Source organism: Hemiscyllium ocellatum, chromosome 3 (genome assembly GCF_020745735.1).
Source record: "Hemiscyllium ocellatum isolate sHemOce1 chromosome 3, sHemOce1.pat.X.cur, whole genome shotgun sequence".
In the NCBI taxonomy this organism is placed as follows: Eukaryota; Metazoa; Chordata; class Chondrichthyes; order Orectolobiformes; family Hemiscylliidae; genus Hemiscyllium; species Hemiscyllium ocellatum.
Genome location: NC_083403.1, coordinates 16,571,265 through 16,588,764, shown reverse-complemented (window position 1 = coordinate 16,588,764; position 17,500 = coordinate 16,571,265). Strand labels below are relative to the sequence as shown.

Here is a 17,500-nt window from a genome sequence, read left to right as displayed (position 1 = left end):
CGCCTCCCTTTCCCAATGGCAGGCAGTGGCCAGGGGGGTACCGCAGGGATCACTACTGGCACCGCAGCTTTTTACCATATATCTTAACCATCTACAAGATGCTATTAGCCATAACATTAGCAAATTTGCTGATGATACTAAGCTGGCTGGCAGGGTGAAATGTCATCAGGATGTTAGCAGATTACAGGGTGACCTGGACAAGTTAGGTGAGTGGCCAGATGCAATTTAATGTGGATAAATCAATGGTTACCCACTTTGGTGCAAGGCAGATTACTACCTAAATGCAATCAATTTAGGTCAAGGGGCAGGACAGAGAGATCTGGGGGTTCCTGTACACCACTCAATGAAGGTAAGCATGCAGGTACAGCAGGTAGTGAAGAAGGCTAATAGCATGCTGGCCTTCATAACAAGAGGGATGGAGTATAGAAGCAAAGACGTTCTTTTGCAGCTGTACAGGGCCCTGGTGAGACCACACCTGGAGTACTGTGTGCAGTTCTGCTCTCCAGATTTGATTCTGGCTATTGAGGGAATGCAGCGTAGGTTCACCAGGTCAATTCCTGGACTGGCGGGATTACCTTACACTGAAAGACTGGAGCGACTGGGCTTGTGTGTACCCTCGAGTTTAGAAGACTGAGAGGGGATCTGATTGAGACATTTCAGATCATCAAAGGATTGGACACTCTGGCGGCAGGAAACATGTTTCCGCTGCTGGGTGAGTGCCGAAACAGAGGACACTGCTTAAAAATACGGGGTAGACCATTTAGGACAGAGATGAGGAGAAACTTCTTCACCCAGAGAGTGGTGGCTGTGTGGAATGCTCTGCCCCAGAGGGCAGTGGAGGCCCAGTCTCTGGATTCATTTAAGAAAGAGTTGCATAGAGCTCTCAAGGATAGTGGAATCAAGGGTTACGGAGATAAGGCAGGAACAGGATACTGATTAAGGATGATCAGCCATGATCATATTGAATGGTGGTGCAGGCTCGAAAGGCAGAATGGCCAACTCCTGCACCTATTGTCCTCCTTTCCTGACTGCCACCCTCAGACAGCGTGCAGCCCCAATCCCTTTCTTTCCGTCTTTCTCGCTGATTTCGGCAGCGCTCCGCTCTCCTCCCCTCCCTGTCTGGTGCCTGCAGGCGACTGATGGCCGGCACAGCAGCAGCAGCAGCAGCAGCAGCAGCAGCAGCAGCAAAAAAATAACCTGCCGCTCCATTGCGTGGCACAACACAAGTGCAGAGGGGTGACTTGAGCAGCCCCTGCTGGCGGAAAAAGCCTACTGCACCTGGTATTCCCAGGCGGTCTCCCATCCAAGTACTAACCAGGCCTGAGTCTGCTTAGCTTCCGAGATCAGACGAGATCAGGCGTTTTCAGACTAGTATGGCCGTAGGCACCGGCCCCTTCCTTTTCTCCCTACTTCAAGGCGTGCTGGCCAGCCACATTTTCTTTGCTGCTCTTTCTCTTTATCCCCTTTGTTTTTTTTTTCTCTTTTCTCTTTGCTCTTCCTCCTCTGTGCGTGCTTCCCTCCCTCCGTCCCTCCAGCTGCCTTTCAGCCAGCCCTTGCCCACCAGGCTCCTGTAGTCTCCCACATCCCCACGCAGGCCAACTGCAAGCCCTCCCCCTGCTTCATAAGGCTGCAGCCTGCATTCTCTCATCCTTCCGCACTCCTCCACGCCTCCCTTTCCCAATGGCAGGCAGTGGCCAGGGGGGTACCGCAGGGATCACTACTGGCACCGCAGCTTTTTACCATATATCTTAACCATCTACAAGATGCTATTAGCCATAACATTAGCAAATTTGCTGATGATACTAAGCTGGCTGGCAGGGTGAAATGTCATCAGGATGTTAGCAGATTACAGGGTGACCTGGACAAGTTAGGTGAGTGGCCAGATGCAATTTAATGTGGATAAATCAATGGTTACCCACTTTGGTGCAAGGCAGATTACTACCTAAATGGAATCAATTTAGGTCAAGGGGCAGGACAGAGAGATCTGGGGGTTCCTGTACACCACTCAATGAAGGTAAGCATGCAGGTACAGCAGGTAGTGAAGAAGGCTAATAGCATGCTGGCCTTCATAACAAGAGGGATGGAGTATAGAAGCAAAGACGTTCTTTTGCAGCTGTACAGGGCCCTGGTGAGACCACACCTGGAGTACTGTGTGCAGTTCTGCTCTCCAGATTTGATTCTGGCTATTGAGGGAATGCAGCGTAGGTTCACCAGGTCAATTCCTGGACTGGACTGGCGGGATTACCTTACACTGAAAGACTGGAGCGACTGGGCTTGTGTGTACCCTCGAGTTTAGAAGACTGAGAGGGGATCTGATTGAGACATTTCAGATCATCAAAGGATTGGACACTCTGGCGGCAGGAAACATGTTTCCGCTGCTGGGTGAGTGCCGAAACAGAGGACACTGCTTAAAAATACGGGGTAGACCATTTAGGACAGAGATGAGGAGAAACTTCTTCACCCAGAGAGTGGTGGCTGTGTGGAATGCTCTGCCCCAGAGGGCAGTGGAGGCCCAGTCTCTGGATTCATTTAAGAAAGAGTTGCATAGAGCTCTCAAGGATAGTGGAATCAAGGGTTACGGAGATAAGGCAGGAACAGGATACTGATTAGGGATGATCAGCCATGATCATATTGAATGGTGGTGCAGGCTCGAAAGGCAGAATGGCCAACTCCTGCACCTATTGTCCTCCTTTCCTGACTGCCACCCTCAGACAGCGTGCAGCCCCAATCCCTTTCTTTCCGTCTTTCTCGCTGATTTCGGCAGCGCTCCGCTCTCCTCCCCTCCCTGTCTGGTGCCTGCAGGCGACTGATGGCCGGCACAGCAGCAGCAGCAGCAGCAGCAAAAATAACCTGCCGCTCCATTGCGTGGCACAACACAAGTGCAGAGGGGTGACTTGAGCAGCCCCTGCTGGCGGAAAAAGCCTACTGCACCTGGTATTCCCAGGCGGTCTCCCATCCAAGTACTAACCAGGCCTGAGTCTGCTTAGCTTCCGAGATCAGACGAGATCGGGCGTTTTCAGACTAGTATGGCCGTAGGCACCAGCCCCTTCCTTTTCTCCCTACTTCAAGGCGTGCTGGCCAGCCACATTTTCTTTGCTGCTCTTTCTCTTTATCCCCTTTGTTTTTTTTTTCTCTTTTCTCTTTGCTCTTCCTCCTCTGTGCGTGCTTCCCTCCCTCCGTCCCTCCAGCTGCCTTTCAGCCAGCCCTTGCCCACCAGGCTCCTGTAGTCTCCCACATCCCCACGCAGGCCAACTGCAAGCCCTCCCCCTGCTTCATAAGGCTGCAGCCTGCATTCTCTCATCCTTCCGCACTCCTCCACGCCTCCCTTTCCCAATGGCAGGCAGTGGCCAGGGGGGTACCGCAGGGATCACTACTGGCACCGCAGCTTTTTACCATATATCTTAACCATCTACAAGATGCTATTAGCCATAACATTAGCAAATTTGCTGATGATACTAAGCTGGCTGGCAGGGTGAAATGTCATCAGGATGTTAGCAGATTACAGGGTGACCTGGACAAGTTAGGTGAGTGGCCAGATGCAATTTAATGTGGATAAATCAATGGTTACCCACTTTGGTGCAAGGCAGATTACTACCTAAATGGAATCAATTTAGGTCAAGGGGCAGGACAGAGAGATCTGGGGGTTCCTGTACACCACTCAATGAAGGTAAGCATGCAGGTACAGCAGGTAGTGAAGAAGGCTCATAGCATGCTGGCCTTCATAACAAGAGGGATGGAGTATAGAAGCAAAGAGGTTCTTTTGCAGCTGTACAGGGCCCTGGTGAGACCACACCTGGAGTACTGTGTGCAGTTCTGCTCTCCAGATTTGATTCTGGCTATTGAGGGAATGCAGCGTAGGTTCACCAGGTCAATTCCTGGACTGGACTGGCGGGATTACCTTACACTGAAAGACTGGAGCGACTGGGCTTGTGTGTACCCTCGAGTTTAGAAGACTGAGAGGGGATCTGATTGAGACATTTCAGATCATCAAAGGATTGGACACTCTGGCGGCAGGAAACATGTTTCCGCTGCTGGGTGAGTGCCGAAACAGAGGACACTGCTTAAAAATACGGGGTAGACCATTTAGGACAGAGATGAGGAGAAACTTCTTCACCCAGAGAGTGGTGGCTGTGTGGAATGCTCTGCCCCAGAGGGCAGTGGAGGCCCAGTCTCTGGATTCATTTAAGAAAGAGTTGCATAGAGCTCTCAAGGATAGTGGAATCAAGGGTTACGGAGATAAGGCAGGAACAGGATACTGATTAAGGATGATCAGCCATGATCATATTGAATGGTGGTGCAGGCTCGAAAGGCAGAATGGCCAACTCCTGCACCTATTGTCCTCCTTTCCTGACTGCCACCCTCAGACAGCGTGCAGCCCCAATCCCTTTCTTTCCGTCTTTCTCGCTGATTTCGGCAGCGCTCCGCTCTCCTCCCCTCCCTGTCTGGTGCCTGCAGGCGACTGATGGCCGGCACAGCAGCAGCAGCAGCAGCAGCAGCAGCAGCAGCAGCAAAAAATAACCTGCCGCTCCATTGCGTGGCACAACACAAGTGCAGAGGGGTGACTTGAGCAGCCCCTGCTGGCGGAAAAAGCCTACTGCACCTGGTATTCCCAGGCGGTCTCCCATCCAAGTACTAACCAGGCCTGAGTCTGCTTAGCTTCCGAGATCAGACGAGATCGGGCGTTTTCAGACTAGTATGGCCGTAGGCACCAGCCCCTTCCTTTTCTCCCTACTTCAAGGCGTGCTGGCCAGCCACATTTTCTTTGCTGCTCTTTCTCTTTATCCCCTTTGTTTTTTTTTTCTCTTTTCTCTTTGCTCTTCCTCCTCTGTGCGTGCTTCCCTCCCTCCGTCCCTCCAGCTGCCTTTCAGCCGGGCATTGCCCACCAGGCTCCTGTAGTCTCCCACATCCCCACGCAGGCCAACTGCAAGCCCTCCCCCTGCTTCATAAGGCTGCAGCCTGCATTCTCTCATCCTTCCGCACTCCTCCACGCCTCCCTTTCCCAATGGCAGGCAGTGGCCAGGGGGGTACCGCAGGGATCACTACTGGCACCGCAGCTTTTTACCATATATCTTAACCATCTACAAGATGCTATTAGCCATAACATTAGCAAATTTGCTGATGATACTAAGCTGGCTGGCAGGGTGAAATGTCATCAGGATGTTAGCAGATTACAGGGTGACCTGGACAAGTTAGGTGAGTGGCCAGATGCAATTTAATGTGGATAAATCAATGGTTACCCACTTTGGTGCAAGGCAGATTACTACCTAAATGCAATCAATTTAGGTCAAGGGGCAGGACAGAGAGATCTGGGGGTTCCTGTACACCACTCAATGAAGGTAAGCATGCAGGTACAGCAGGTAGTGAAGAAGGCTCATAGCATGCTGGCCTTCATAACAAGAGGGATGGAGTATAGAAGCAAAGAGGTTCTTTTGCAGCTGTACAGGGCCCTGGTGAGACCACACCTGGAGTACTGTGTGCAGTTCTGCTCTCCAGATTTGATTCTGGCTATTGAGGGAATGCAGCGTAGGTTCACCAGGTCAATTCCTGGACTGGCGGGATTACCTTACACTGAAAGACTGGAGCGACTGGGCTTGTGTGTACCCTCGAGTTTAGAAGACTGAGAGGGGATCTGATTGAGACATTTCAGATCATCAAAGGATTGGACACTCTGGCGGCAGGAAACATGTTTCCGCTGCTGGGTGAGTGCCGAAACAGAGGACACTGCTTAAAAATACGGGGTAGACCATTTAGGACAGAGATGAGGAGAAACTTCTTCACCCAGAGAGTGGTGGCTGTGTGGAATGCTCTGCCCCAGAGGGCAGTGGAGGCCCAGTCTCTGGATTCATTTAAGAAAGAGTTGCATAGAGCTCTCAAGGATAGTGGAATCAAGGGTTACGGAGATAAGGCAGGAACAGGATACTGATTAGGGATGATCAGCCATGATCATATTGAATGGTGGTGCAGGCTCGAAAGGCAGAATGGCCAACTCCTGCACCTATTGTCCTCCTTTCCTGACTGCCACCCTCAGACAGCGTGCAGCCCCAATCCCTTTCTTTCCGTCTTTCTCGCTGATTTCGGCAGCGCTCCGCTCTCCTCCCCTCCCTGTCTGGTGCCTGCAGGCGACTGATGGCCGGCACAGCAGCAGCAGCAGCAGCAGCAGCAGCAGCAAAAATAACCTGCCGCTCCATTGCGTGGCACAACACAAGTGCAGAGGGGTGACTTGAGCAGCCCCTGCTGGCGGAAAAAGCCTACTGCACCTGGTATTCCCAGGCGGTCTCCCATCCAAGTACTAACCAGGCCTGAGTCTGCTTAGCTTCCGAGATCAGACGAGATCGGGCGTTTTCAGACTAGTATGGCCGTAGGCACCAGCCCCTTCCTTTTCTCCCTACTTCAAGGCGTGCTGGCCAGCCACATTTTCTTTGCTGCTCTTTCTCTTTATCCCCTTTGTTTTTTTTTTCTCTTTTCTCTTTGCTCTTCCTCCTCTGTGCGTGCTTCCCTCCCTCCGTCCCTCCAGCTGCCTTTCAGCCAGCCCTTGCCCACCAGGCTCCTGTAGTCTCCCACATCCCCACGCAGGCCAACTGCAAGCCCTCCCCCTGCTTCATAAGGCTGCAGCCTGCATTCTCTCATCCTTCCGCACTCCTCCACGCCTCCCTTTCCCAATGGCAGGCAGTGGCCAGGGGGGTACCGCAGGGATCACTACTGGCACCGCAGCTTTTTACCATATATCTTAACCATCTACAAGATGCTATTAGCCATAACATTAGCAAATTTGCTGATGATACTAAGCTGGCTGGCAGGGTGAAATGTCATCAGGATGTTAGCAGATTACAGGGTGACCTGGACAAGTTAGGTGAGTGGCCAGATGCAATTTAATGTGGATAAATCAATGGTTACCCACTTTGGTGCAAGGCAGATTACTACCTAAATGCAATCAATTTAGGTCAAGGGGCAGGACAGAGAGATCTGGGGGTTCCTGTACACCACTCAATGAAGGTAAGCATGCAGGTACAGCAGGTAGTGAAGAAGGCTCATAGCATGCTGGCCTTCATACCAAGAGGGATGGAGTATAGAAGCAAAGAGGTTCTTTTGCAGCTGTACAGGGCCCTGGTGAGACCACACCTGGAGTACTGTGTGCAGTTCTGCTCTCCAGATTTGATTCTGGCTATTGAGGGAATGCAGCGTAGGTTCACCAGGTCAATTCCTGGACTGGCGGGATTACCTTACACTGAAAGACTGGAGCGACTGGGCTTGTGTGTACCCTCGAGTTTAGAAGACTGAGAGGGGATCTGATTGAGACATTTCAGATCATCAAAGGATTGGACACTCTGGCGGCAGGAAACATGTTTCCGCTGCTGGGTGAGTGCCGAAACAGAGGACACTGCTTAAAAATACGGGGTAGACCATTTAGGACAGAGATGAGGAGAAACTTCTTCACCCAGAGAGTGGTGGCTGTGTGGAATGCTCTGCCCCAGAGGGCAGTGGAGGCCCAGTCTCTGGATTCATTTAAGAAAGAGTTGCATAGAGCTCTCAAGGATAGTGGAATCAAGGGTTACGGAGATAAGGCAGGAACAGGATACTGATTAGGGATGATCAGCCATGATCATATTGAATGGTGGTGCAGGCTCGAAAGGCAGAATGGCCAACTCCTGCACCTATTGTCCTCCTTTCCTGACTGCCACCCTCAGACAGCGTGCAGCCCCAATCCCTTTCTTTCCGTCTTTCTCGCTGATTTCGGCAGCGCTCCGCTCTCCTCCCCTCCCTGTCTGGTGCCTGCAGGCGACTGATGGCCGGCACAGCAGCAGCAGCAGCAGCAGCAGCAAAAATAACCTGCCGCTCCATTGCGTGGCACAACACAAGTGCAGAGGGGTGACTTGAGCAGCCCCTGCTGGCGGAAAAAGCCTACTGCACCTGGTATTCCCAGGCGGTCTCCCATCCAAGTACTAACCAGGCCTGAGTCTGCTTAGCTTCCGAGATCAGACGAGATCGGCCGTTTTCAGACTAGTATGGCCGTAGGCACCGGCCCATTCCTTTTCTCCCTACTTCAAGGCGTGCTGGCCAGCCACATTTTCTTTGCTGCTCTTTCTCTTTATCCCCTTTGTTTTTTTTTTCTCTTTTCTCTTTGCTCTTCCTCCTCTGTGCGTGCTTCCCTCCCTCCGTCCCTCCAGCTGCCTTTCAGCCAGCCCTTGCCCACCAGGCTCCTGTAGTCTCCCACATCCCCACGCAGGCCAACTGCAAGCCCTCCCCCTGCTTCATAAGGCTGCAGCCTGCATTCTCTCATCCTTCCGCACTCCTCCACGCCTCCCTTTCCCAATGGCAGGCAGTGGCCAGGGGGGTACCGCAGGGATCACTACTGGCACCGCAGCTTTTTACCATATATCTTAACCATCTACAAGATGCTATTAGCCATAACATTAGCAAATTTGCTGATGATACTAAGCTGGCTGGCAGGGTGAAATGTCATCAGGATGTTAGCAGATTACAGGGTGACCTGGACAAGTTAGGTGAGTGGCCAGATGCAATTTAATGTGGATAAATCAATGGTTACCCACTTTGGTGCAAGGCAGATTACTACCTAAATGGAATCAATTTAGGTCAAGGGGCAGGACAGAGAGATCTGGGGGTTCCTGTACACCACTCAATGAAGGTAAGCATGCAGGTACAGCAGGTAGTGAAGAAGGCTAATAGCATGCTGGCCTTCATAACAAGAGGGATGGAGTATAGAAGCAAAGAGGTTCTTTTGCAGCTGTACAGGGCCCTGGTGAGACCACACCTGGAGTACTGTGTGCAGTTCTGCTCTCCAGATTTGATTCTGGCTATTGAGGGAATGCAGCGTAGGTTCACCAGGTCAATTCCTGGACTGGACTGGCGGGATTACCTTACACTGAAAGACTGGAGCGACTGGGCTTGTGTGTACCCTCGAGTTTAGAAGACTGAGAGGGGATCTGATTGAGACATTTCAGATCATCAAAGGATTGGACACTCTGGCGGCAGGAAACATGTTTCCGCTGCTGGGTGAGTGCCGAAACAGAGGACACTGCTTAAAAATACGGGGTAGACCATTTAGGACAGAGATGAGGAGAAACTTCTTCACCCAGAGAGTGGTGGCTGTGTGGAATGCTCTGCCCCAGAGGGCAGTGGAGGCCCAGTCTCTGGATTCATTTAAGAAAGAGTTGCATAGAGCTCTCAAGGATAGTGGAATCAAGGGTTACGGAGATAAGGCAGGAACAGGATACTGATTAGGGATGATCAGCCATGATCATATTGAATGGTGGTGCAGGCTCGAAAGGCAGAATGGCCAACTCCTGCACCTATTGTCCTCCTTTCCTGACTGCCACCCTCAGACAGCGTGCAGCCCCAATCCCTTTCTTTCCGTCTTTCTCGCTGATTTCGGCAGCGCTCCGCTCTCCTCCCCTCCCTGTCTGGTGCCTGCAGGCGACTGATGGCCGGCACAGCAGCAGCAGCAGCAGCAGCAGCAAAAATAACCTGCCGCTCCATTGCGTGGCACAACACAAGTGCAGAGGGGTGACTTGAGCAGCCCCTGCTGGCGGAAAAAGCCTACTGCACCTGGTATTCCCAGGCGGTCTCCCATCCAAGTACTAACCAGGCCTGAGTCTGCTTAGCTTCCGAGATCAGACGAGATCGGGCGTTTTCAGACTACTATGGCCGTAGGCACCGGCCCCTTCCTTTTCTCCCTACTTCAAGGCGTGCTGGCCAGCCACATTTTCTTTGCTGCTCTTTCTCTTTATCCCCTTTGTTTTTTTTTTCTCTTTTCTCTTTGCTCTTCCTCCTCTGTGCGTGCTTCCCTCCCTCCGTCCCTCCAGCTGCCTTTCAGCCAGCCCTTGCCCACCAGGCTCCTGTAGTCTCCCACATCCCCACGCAGGCCAACTGCAAGCCCTCCCCCTGCTTCATAAGGCTGCAGCCTGCATTCTCTCATCCTTCCGCACTCCTCCACGCCTCCCTTTCCCAATGGCAGGCAGTGGCCAGGGGGGTACCGCAGGGATCACTACTGGCACCGCAGCTTTTTACCATATATCTTAACCATCTACAAGATGCTATTAGCCATAACATTAGCAAATTTGCTGATGATACTAAGCTGGCTGGCAGGGTGAAATGTCATCAGGATGTTAGCAGATTACAGGGTGACCTGGACAAGTTAGGTGAGTGGCCAGATGCAATTTAATGTGGATAAATCAATGGTTACCCACTTTGGTGCAAGGCAGATTACTACCTAAATGGAATCAATTTAGGTCAAGGGGCAGGACAGAGAGATCTGGGGGTTCCTGTACACCACTCAATGAAGGTAAGCATGCAGGTACAGCAGGTAGTGAAGAAGGCTAATAGCATGCTGGCCTTCATAACAAGAGGGATGGAGTATAGAAGCAAAGAGGTTCTTTTGCAGCTGTACAGGGCCCTGGTGAGACCACACCTGGAGTACTGTGTGCAGTTCTGCTCTCCAGATTTGATTCTGGCTATTGAGGGAATGCAGCGTAGGTTCACCAGGTCAATTCCTGGACTGGCGGGATTACCTTACACTGAAAGACTGGAGCGACTGGGCTTGTGTGTACCCTCGAGTTTAGAAGACTGAGAGGGGATCTGATTGAGACATTTCAGATCATCAAAGGATTGGACACTCTGGCGGCAGGAAACATGTTTCCGCTGCTGGGTGAGTGCCGAAACAGAGGACACTGCTTAAAAATACGGGGTAGACCATTTAGGACAGAGATGAGGAGAAACTTCTTCACCCAGAGAGTGGTGGCTGTGTGGAATGCTCTGCCCCAGAGGGCAGTGGAGGCCCAGTCTCTGGATTCATTTAAGAAAGAGTTGCATAGAGCTCTCAAGGATACTGGAATCAAGGGTTACGGAGATAAGGCAGGAACAGGATACTGATTAGGGATGATCAGCCATGATCATATTGAATGGTGGTGCAGGCTCGAAAGGCAGAATGGCCAACTCCTGCACCTATTGTCCTCCTTTCCTGACTGCCACCCTCAGACAGCGTGCAGCCCCAATCCCTTTCTTTCCGTCTTTCTCGCTGATTTCGGCAGCGCTCCGCTCTCCTCCCCTCCCTGTCTGGTGCCTGCAGGCGACTGATGGCCGGCACAGCAGCAGCAGCAGCAGCAGCAGCAGCAAAAATAACCTGCCGCTCCATTGCGTGGCACAACACAAGTGCAGAGGGGTGACTTGAGCAGCCCCTGCTGGCGGAAAAAGCCTACTGCACCTGGTATTCCCAGGCGGTCTCCCATCCAAGTACTAACCAGGCCTGAGTCTGCTTAGCTTCCGAGATCAGACGAGATCAGGCGTTTTCAGACTAGTATGGCCGTAGGCACCGGCCCCTTCCTTTTCTCCCTACTTCAAGGCGTGCTGGCCAGCCACATTTTCTTTGCTGCTCTTTCTCTTTATCCCCTTTGTTTTTTTTTTCTCTTTTCTCTTTGCTCTTCCTCCTCTGTGCGTGCTTCCCTCCCTCCGTCCCTCCAGCTGCCTTTCAGCCAGCCCTTGCCCACCAGGCTCCTGTAGTCTCCCACATCCCCACGCAGGCCAACTGCAAGCCCTCCCCCTGCTTCATAAGGCTGCAGCCTGCATTCTCTCATCCTTCCGCACTCCTCCACGCCTCCCTTTCCCAATGGCAGGCAGTGGCCAGGGGGGTACCGCAGGGATCACTACTGGCACCGCAGCTTTTTACCATATATCTTAACCATCTACAAGATGCTATTAGCCATAACATTAGCAAATTTGCTGATGATACTAAGCTGGCTGGCAGGGTGAAATGTCATCAGGATGTTAGCAGATTACAGGGTGACCTGGACAAGTTAGGTGAGTGGCCAGATGCAATTTAATGTGGATAAATCAATGGTTACCCACTTTGGTGCAAGGCAGATTACTACCTAAATGGAATCAATTTAGGTCAAGGGGCAGGACAGAGAGATCTGGGGGTTCCTGTACACCACTCAATGAAGGTAAGCATGCAGGTACAGCAGGTAGTGAAGAAGGCTCATAGCATGCTGGCCTTCATAACAAGAGGGATGGAGTATAGAAGCAAAGAGGTTCTTTTGCAGCTGTACAGGGCCCTGGTGAGACCACACCTGGAGTACTGTGTGCAGTTCTGCTCTCCAGATTTGATTCTGGCTATTGAGGGAATGCAGCGTAGGTTCACCAGGTCAATTCCTGGACTGGCGGGATTACCTTACACTGAAAGACTGGAGCGACTGGGCTTGTGTGTACCCTCGAGTTTAGAAGACTGAGAGGGGATCTGATTGAGACATTTCAGATCATCAAAGGATTGGACACTCTGGCGGCAGGAAACATGTTTCCGCTGCTGGGTGAGTGCCGAAACAGAGGACACTGCTTAAAAATACGGGGTAGACCATTTAGGACAGAGATGAGGAGAAACTTCTTCACCCAGAGAGTGGTGGCTGTGTGGAATGCTCTGCCCCAGAGGGCAGTGGAGGCCCAGTCTCTGGATTCATTTAAGAAAGAGTTGCATAGAGCTCTCAAGGATAGTGGAATCAAGGGTTACGGAGATAAGGCAGGAACAGGATACTGATTAGGGATGATCAGCCATGATCATATTGAATGGTGGTGCAGGCTCGAAAGGCAGAATGGCCAACTCCTGCACCTATTGTCCTCCTTTCCTGACTGCCACCCTCAGACAGCGTGCAGCCCCAATCCCTTTCTTTCCGTCTTTCTCGCTGATTTCGGCAGCGCTCCGCTCTCCTCCCCTCCCTGTCTGGTGCCTGCAGGCGACTGATGGCCGGCACAGCAGCAGCAGCAGCAGCAGCAGCAGCAGCAGCAGCAGCAAAAATAACCTGCCGCTCCATTGCGTGGCACAACACAAGTGCAGAGGGGTGACTTGAGCAGCCCCTGCTGGCGGAAAAAGCCTACTGCACCTGGTATTCCCAGGCGGTCTCCCATCCAAGTACTAACCAGGCCTGAGTCTGCTTAGCTTCCGAGATCAGGCGTTTTCAGACTAGTATGGCCGTAGGCACCAGCCCCTTCCTTTTCTCCCTACTTCAAGGCGTGCTGGCCAGCCACATTTTCTTTGCTGCTCTTTCTCTTTATCCCCTTTGTTTTTTTTTTCTCTTTTCTCTTTGCTCTTCCTCCTCTGTGCGTGCTTCCCTCCCTCCGTCCCTCCAGCTGCCTTTCAGCCAGCCCTTGCCCACCAGGCTCCTGTAGTCTCCCACATCCCCACGCAGGCCAACTGCAAGCCCTCCCCCTGCTTCATAAGGCTGCAGCCTGCATTCTCTCATCCTTCCGCACTCCTCCACGCCTCCCTTTCCCAATGGCAGGCAGTGGCCAGGGGGGTACCGCAGGGATCACTACTGGCACCGCAGCTTTTTACCATATATCTTAACCATCTACAAGATGCTATTAGCCATAACATTAGCAAATTTGCTGATGATACTAAGCTGGCTGGCAGGGTGAAATGTCATCAGGATGTTAGCAGATTACAGGGTGACCTGGACAAGTTAGGTGAGTGGCCAGATGCAATTTAATGTGGATAAATCAATGGTTACCCACTTTGGTGCAAGGCAGATTACTACCTAAATGCAATCAATTTAGGTCAAGGGGCAGGACAGAGAGATCTGGGGGTTCCTGTACACCACTCAATGAAGGTAAGCATGCAGGTACAGCAGGTAGTGAAGAAGGCTCATAGCATGCTGGCCTTCATAACAAGAGGGATGGAGTATAGAAGCAAAGAGGTTCTTTTGCAGCTGTACAGGGCCCTGGTGAGACCACACCTGGAGTACTGTGTGCAGTTCTGCTCTCCAGATTTGATTCTGGCTATTGAGGGAATGCAGCGTAGGTTCACCAGGTCAATTCCTGGACTGGCGGGATTACCTTACACTGAAAGACTGGAGCGACTGGGCTTGTGTGTACCCTCGAGTTTAGAAGACTGAGAGGGGATCTGATTGAGACATTTCAGATCATCAAAGGATTGGACACTCTGGCGGCAGGAAACATGTTTCCGCTGCTGGGTGAGTGCCGAAACAGAGGACACTGCTTAAAAATACGGGGTAGACCATTTAGGACAGAGATGAGGAGAAACTTCTTCACCCAGAGAGTGGTGGCTGTGTGGAATGCTCTGCCCCAGAGGGCAGTGGAGGCCCAGTCTCTGGATTCATTTAAGAAAGAGTTGCATAGAGCTCTCAAGGATAGTGGAATCAAGGGTTACGGAGATAAGGCAGGAACAGGATACTGATTAGGGATGATCAGCCATGATCATATTGAATGGTGGTGCAGGCTCGAAAGGCAGAATGGCCAACTCCTGCACCTATTGTCCTCCTTTCCTGACTGCCACCCTCAGACAGCGTGCAGCCCCAATCCCTTTCTTTCCGTCTTTCTCGCTGATTTCGGCAGCGCTCCGCTCTCCTCCCCTCCCTGTCTGGTGCCTGCAGGCGACTGATGGCCGGCAGCAGCAGCAGCAGCAGCAGCAGCAGCAGCAGCAGCAGCAGCAAAAATAACCTGCCGCTCCATTGCGTGGCACAACACAAGTGCAGAGGGGTGACTTGAGCAGCCCCTGCTGGCGGAAAAAGCCTACTGCACCTGGTATTCCCAGGCGGTCTCCCATCCAAGTACTAACCAGGCCTGAGTCTGCTTAGCTTCCGAGATCAGACGAGATCGGGCGTTTTCAGACTAGTATGGCCGTAGGCACCGGCCCCTTCCTTTTCTCCCTACTTCAAGGCGTGCTGGCCAGCCACATTTTCTTTGCTGCTCTTTCTCTTTATCCCCTTTGTTTTTTTTTTCTCTTTTCTCTTTGCTCTTCCTCCTCTGTGCGTGCTTCCCTCCCTCCGTCCCTCCAGCTGCCTTTCAGCCAGCCCTTGCCCACCAGGCTCCTGTAGTCTCCCACATCCCCACGCAGGCCAACTGCAAGCCCTCCCCCTGCTTCATAAGGCTGCAGCCTGCATTCTCTCATCCTTCCGCACTCCTCCACGCCTCCCTTTCCCAATGGCAGGCAGTGGCCAGGGGGGTACCGCAGGGATCACTACTGGCACCGCAGCTTTTTACCATATATCTTAACCATCTACAAGATGCTATTAGCCATAACATTAGCAAATTTGCTGATGATACTAAGCTGGCTGGCAGGGTGAAATGTCATCAGGATGTTAGCAGATTACAGGGTGACCTGGACAAGTTAGGTGAGTGGCCAGATGCAATTTAATGTGGATAAATCAATGGTTACCCACTTTGGTGCAAGGCAGATTACTACCTAAATGCAATCAATTTAGGTCAAGGGGCAGGACAGAGAGATCTGGGGGTTCCTGTACACCACTCAATGAAGGTAAGCATGCAGGTACAGCAGGTAGTGAAGAAGGCTCATAGCATGCTGGCCTTCATAACAAGAGGGATGGAGTATAGAAGCAAAGAGGTTCTTTTGCAGCTGTACAGGGCCCTGGTGAGACCACACCTGGAGTACTGTGTGCAGTTCTGCTCTCCAGATTTGATTCTGGCTATTGAGGGAATGCTGCGTAGGTTCACCAGGTCAATTCCTGGACTGGCGGGATTACCTTACACTGAAAGACTGGAGCGACTGGGCTTGTGTGTACCCTCGAGTTTAGAAGACTGAGAGGGGATCTGATTGAGACATTTCAGATCATCAAAGGATTGGACACTCTGGCGGCAGGAAACATGTTTCCGCTGCTGGGTGAGTGCCGAAACAGAGGACACTGCTTAAAAATACGGGGTAGACCATTTAGGACAGAGATGAGGAGAAACTTCTTCACCCAGAGAGTGGTGGCTGTGTGGAATGCTCTGCCCCAGAGGGCAGTGGAGGCCCAGTCTCTGGATTCATTTAAGAAAGAGTTGCATAGAGCTCTCAAGGATAGTGGAATCAAGGGTTACGGAGATAAGGCAGGAACAGGATACTGATTAGGGATGATCAGCCATGATCATATTGAATGGTGGTGCAGGCTCGAAAGGCAGAATGGCCAACTCCTGCACCTATTGTCCTCCTTTCCTGACTGCCACCCTCAGACAGCGTGCAGCCCCAATCCCTTTCTTTCCGTCTTTCTCGCTGATTTCGGCAGCGCTCCGCTCTCCTCCCCTCCCTGTCTGGTGCCTGCAGGCGACTGATGGCCGGCACAGCAGCAGCAGCAGCAGCAGCAGCAGCAGCAGCAGCAAAAATAACCTGCCGCTCCATTGCGTGGCACAACACAAGTGCAGAGGGGTGACTTGAGCAGCCCCTGCTGGCGGAAAAAGCCTACTGCACCTGGTATTCCCAGGCGGTCTCCCATCCAAGTACTAACCAGGCCTGAGTCTGCTTAGCTTCCGAGATCAGACGAGATCGGGCGTTTTCAGACTAGTATGGCCGTAGGCACCGGCCCCTTCCTTTTCTCCCTACTTCAAGGCGTGCTGGCCAGCCACATTTTCTTTGCTGCTCTTTCTCTTTATCCCCTTTGTTTTTTTTTTCTCTTTTCTCTTTGCTCTTCCTCCTCTGTGCGTGCTTCCCTCCCTCCGTCCCTCCAGCTGCCTTTCAGCCAGCCCTTGCCCACCAGGCTCCTGTAGTCTCCCACATCCCCACGCAGGCCAACTGCAAGCCCTCCCCCTGCTTCATAAGGCTGCAGCCTGCATTCTCTCATCCTTCCGCACTCCTCCACGCCTCCCTTTCCCAATGGCAGGCAGTGGCCAGGGGGGTACCGCAGGGATCACTACTGGCACCGCAGCTTTTTACCATATATCTTAACCATCTACAAGATGCTATTAGCCATAACATTAGCAAATTTGCTGATGATACTAAGCTGGCTGGCAGGGTGAAATGTCATCAGGATGTTAGCAGATTACAGGGTGACCTGGACAAGTTAGGTGAGTGGCCAGATGCAATTTAATGTGGATAAATCAATGGTTACCCACTTTGGTGCAAGGCAGATTACTACCTAAATGGAATCAATTTAGGTCAAGGGGCAGGACAGAGAGATCTGGGGGTTCCTGTACACCACTCAATGAAGGTAAGCATGCAGGTACAGCAGGTAGTGAAGAAGGCTCATAGCATGCTGGCCTTCATAACAAGAGGGATGGAGTATAGAAGCAAAGAGGTTCTTTTGCAGCTGTACAGGGCCCTGGTGAGACCACACCTGGAGTACTGTGTGCAGTTCTGCTCTCCAGATTTGATTCTGGCTATTGAGGGAATGCAGCGTAGGTTCACCAGGTCAATTCCTGGACTGGCGGGATTACCTTACACTGAAAGACTGGAGCGACTGGGCTTGTGTGTACCCTCGAGTTTAGAAGACTGAGAGGGGATCTGATTGAGACATTTCAGATCATCAAAGGATTGGACACTCTGGCGGCAGGAAACATGTTTCCGCTGCTGGGTGAGTGCCGAAACAGAGGACACTGCTTAAAAATACGGGGTAGACCATTTAGGACAGAGATGAGGAGAAACTTCTTCACCCAGAGAGTGGTGGCTGTGTGGAATGCTCTGCCCCAGAGGGCAGTGGAGGCCCAGTCTCTGGATTCATTTAAGAAAGAGTTGCATAGAGCTCTCAAGGATAGTGGAATCAAGGGTTAC

At 51.9% G+C, this 17,500-nt stretch overlaps 9 non-coding genes and 1 pseudogene across 9 annotated transcripts; all 10 read right to left on the bottom strand.

Moving 5' to 3' along the window:
- Positions 1-1,266: 1,266 nt before the first annotated feature.
- Positions 1,267-1,385, bottom strand: LOC132808370 (5S ribosomal RNA). The gene has a single exon (XR_009642075.1). It is a non-coding gene; the product is annotated as a 5S ribosomal RNA (ribosomal RNA).
- Positions 1,386-2,919: 1,534 nt separating this feature from the next.
- On the bottom strand, positions 2,920-3,038 carry LOC132809828 (5S ribosomal RNA). Its single transcript, XR_009642563.1, has one exon. It is a non-coding gene; the product is annotated as a 5S ribosomal RNA (ribosomal RNA).
- A 1,550-nt stretch (positions 3,039-4,588) lies between these two features.
- Positions 4,589-4,707, bottom strand: LOC132809819 (5S ribosomal RNA). Its single transcript, XR_009642562.1, has one exon. It is a non-coding gene; the product is annotated as a 5S ribosomal RNA (ribosomal RNA).
- A 1,538-nt stretch (positions 4,708-6,245) lies between these two features.
- LOC132809809 (5S ribosomal RNA) lies at positions 6,246-6,364 on the bottom strand. Its single transcript, XR_009642559.1, has one exon. It is a non-coding gene; the product is annotated as a 5S ribosomal RNA (ribosomal RNA).
- Positions 6,365-7,896: 1,532 nt separating this feature from the next.
- On the bottom strand, positions 7,897-8,015 carry LOC132808586 (5S ribosomal RNA). The gene has a single exon (XR_009642120.1). It is a non-coding gene; the product is annotated as a 5S ribosomal RNA (ribosomal RNA).
- A 1,537-nt stretch (positions 8,016-9,552) lies between these two features.
- On the bottom strand, positions 9,553-9,671 carry LOC132808635 (5S ribosomal RNA). Its single transcript, XR_009642129.1, has one exon. It is a non-coding gene; the product is annotated as a 5S ribosomal RNA (ribosomal RNA).
- Positions 9,672-11,206: 1,535 nt separating this feature from the next.
- LOC132808363 (5S ribosomal RNA) lies at positions 11,207-11,325 on the bottom strand. The gene has a single exon (XR_009642071.1). It is a non-coding gene; the product is annotated as a 5S ribosomal RNA (ribosomal RNA).
- Positions 11,326-12,872: 1,547 nt separating this feature from the next.
- Positions 12,873-12,981, bottom strand: LOC132808923 (5S ribosomal RNA; annotated as a pseudogene).
- Positions 12,982-14,529: 1,548 nt separating this feature from the next.
- On the bottom strand, positions 14,530-14,648 carry LOC132809798 (5S ribosomal RNA). The gene has a single exon (XR_009642548.1). It is a non-coding gene; the product is annotated as a 5S ribosomal RNA (ribosomal RNA).
- Positions 14,649-16,192: 1,544 nt separating this feature from the next.
- On the bottom strand, positions 16,193-16,311 carry LOC132809787 (5S ribosomal RNA). The gene has a single exon (XR_009642537.1). It is a non-coding gene; the product is annotated as a 5S ribosomal RNA (ribosomal RNA).
- Positions 16,312-17,500: the final 1,189 nt, after the last annotated feature.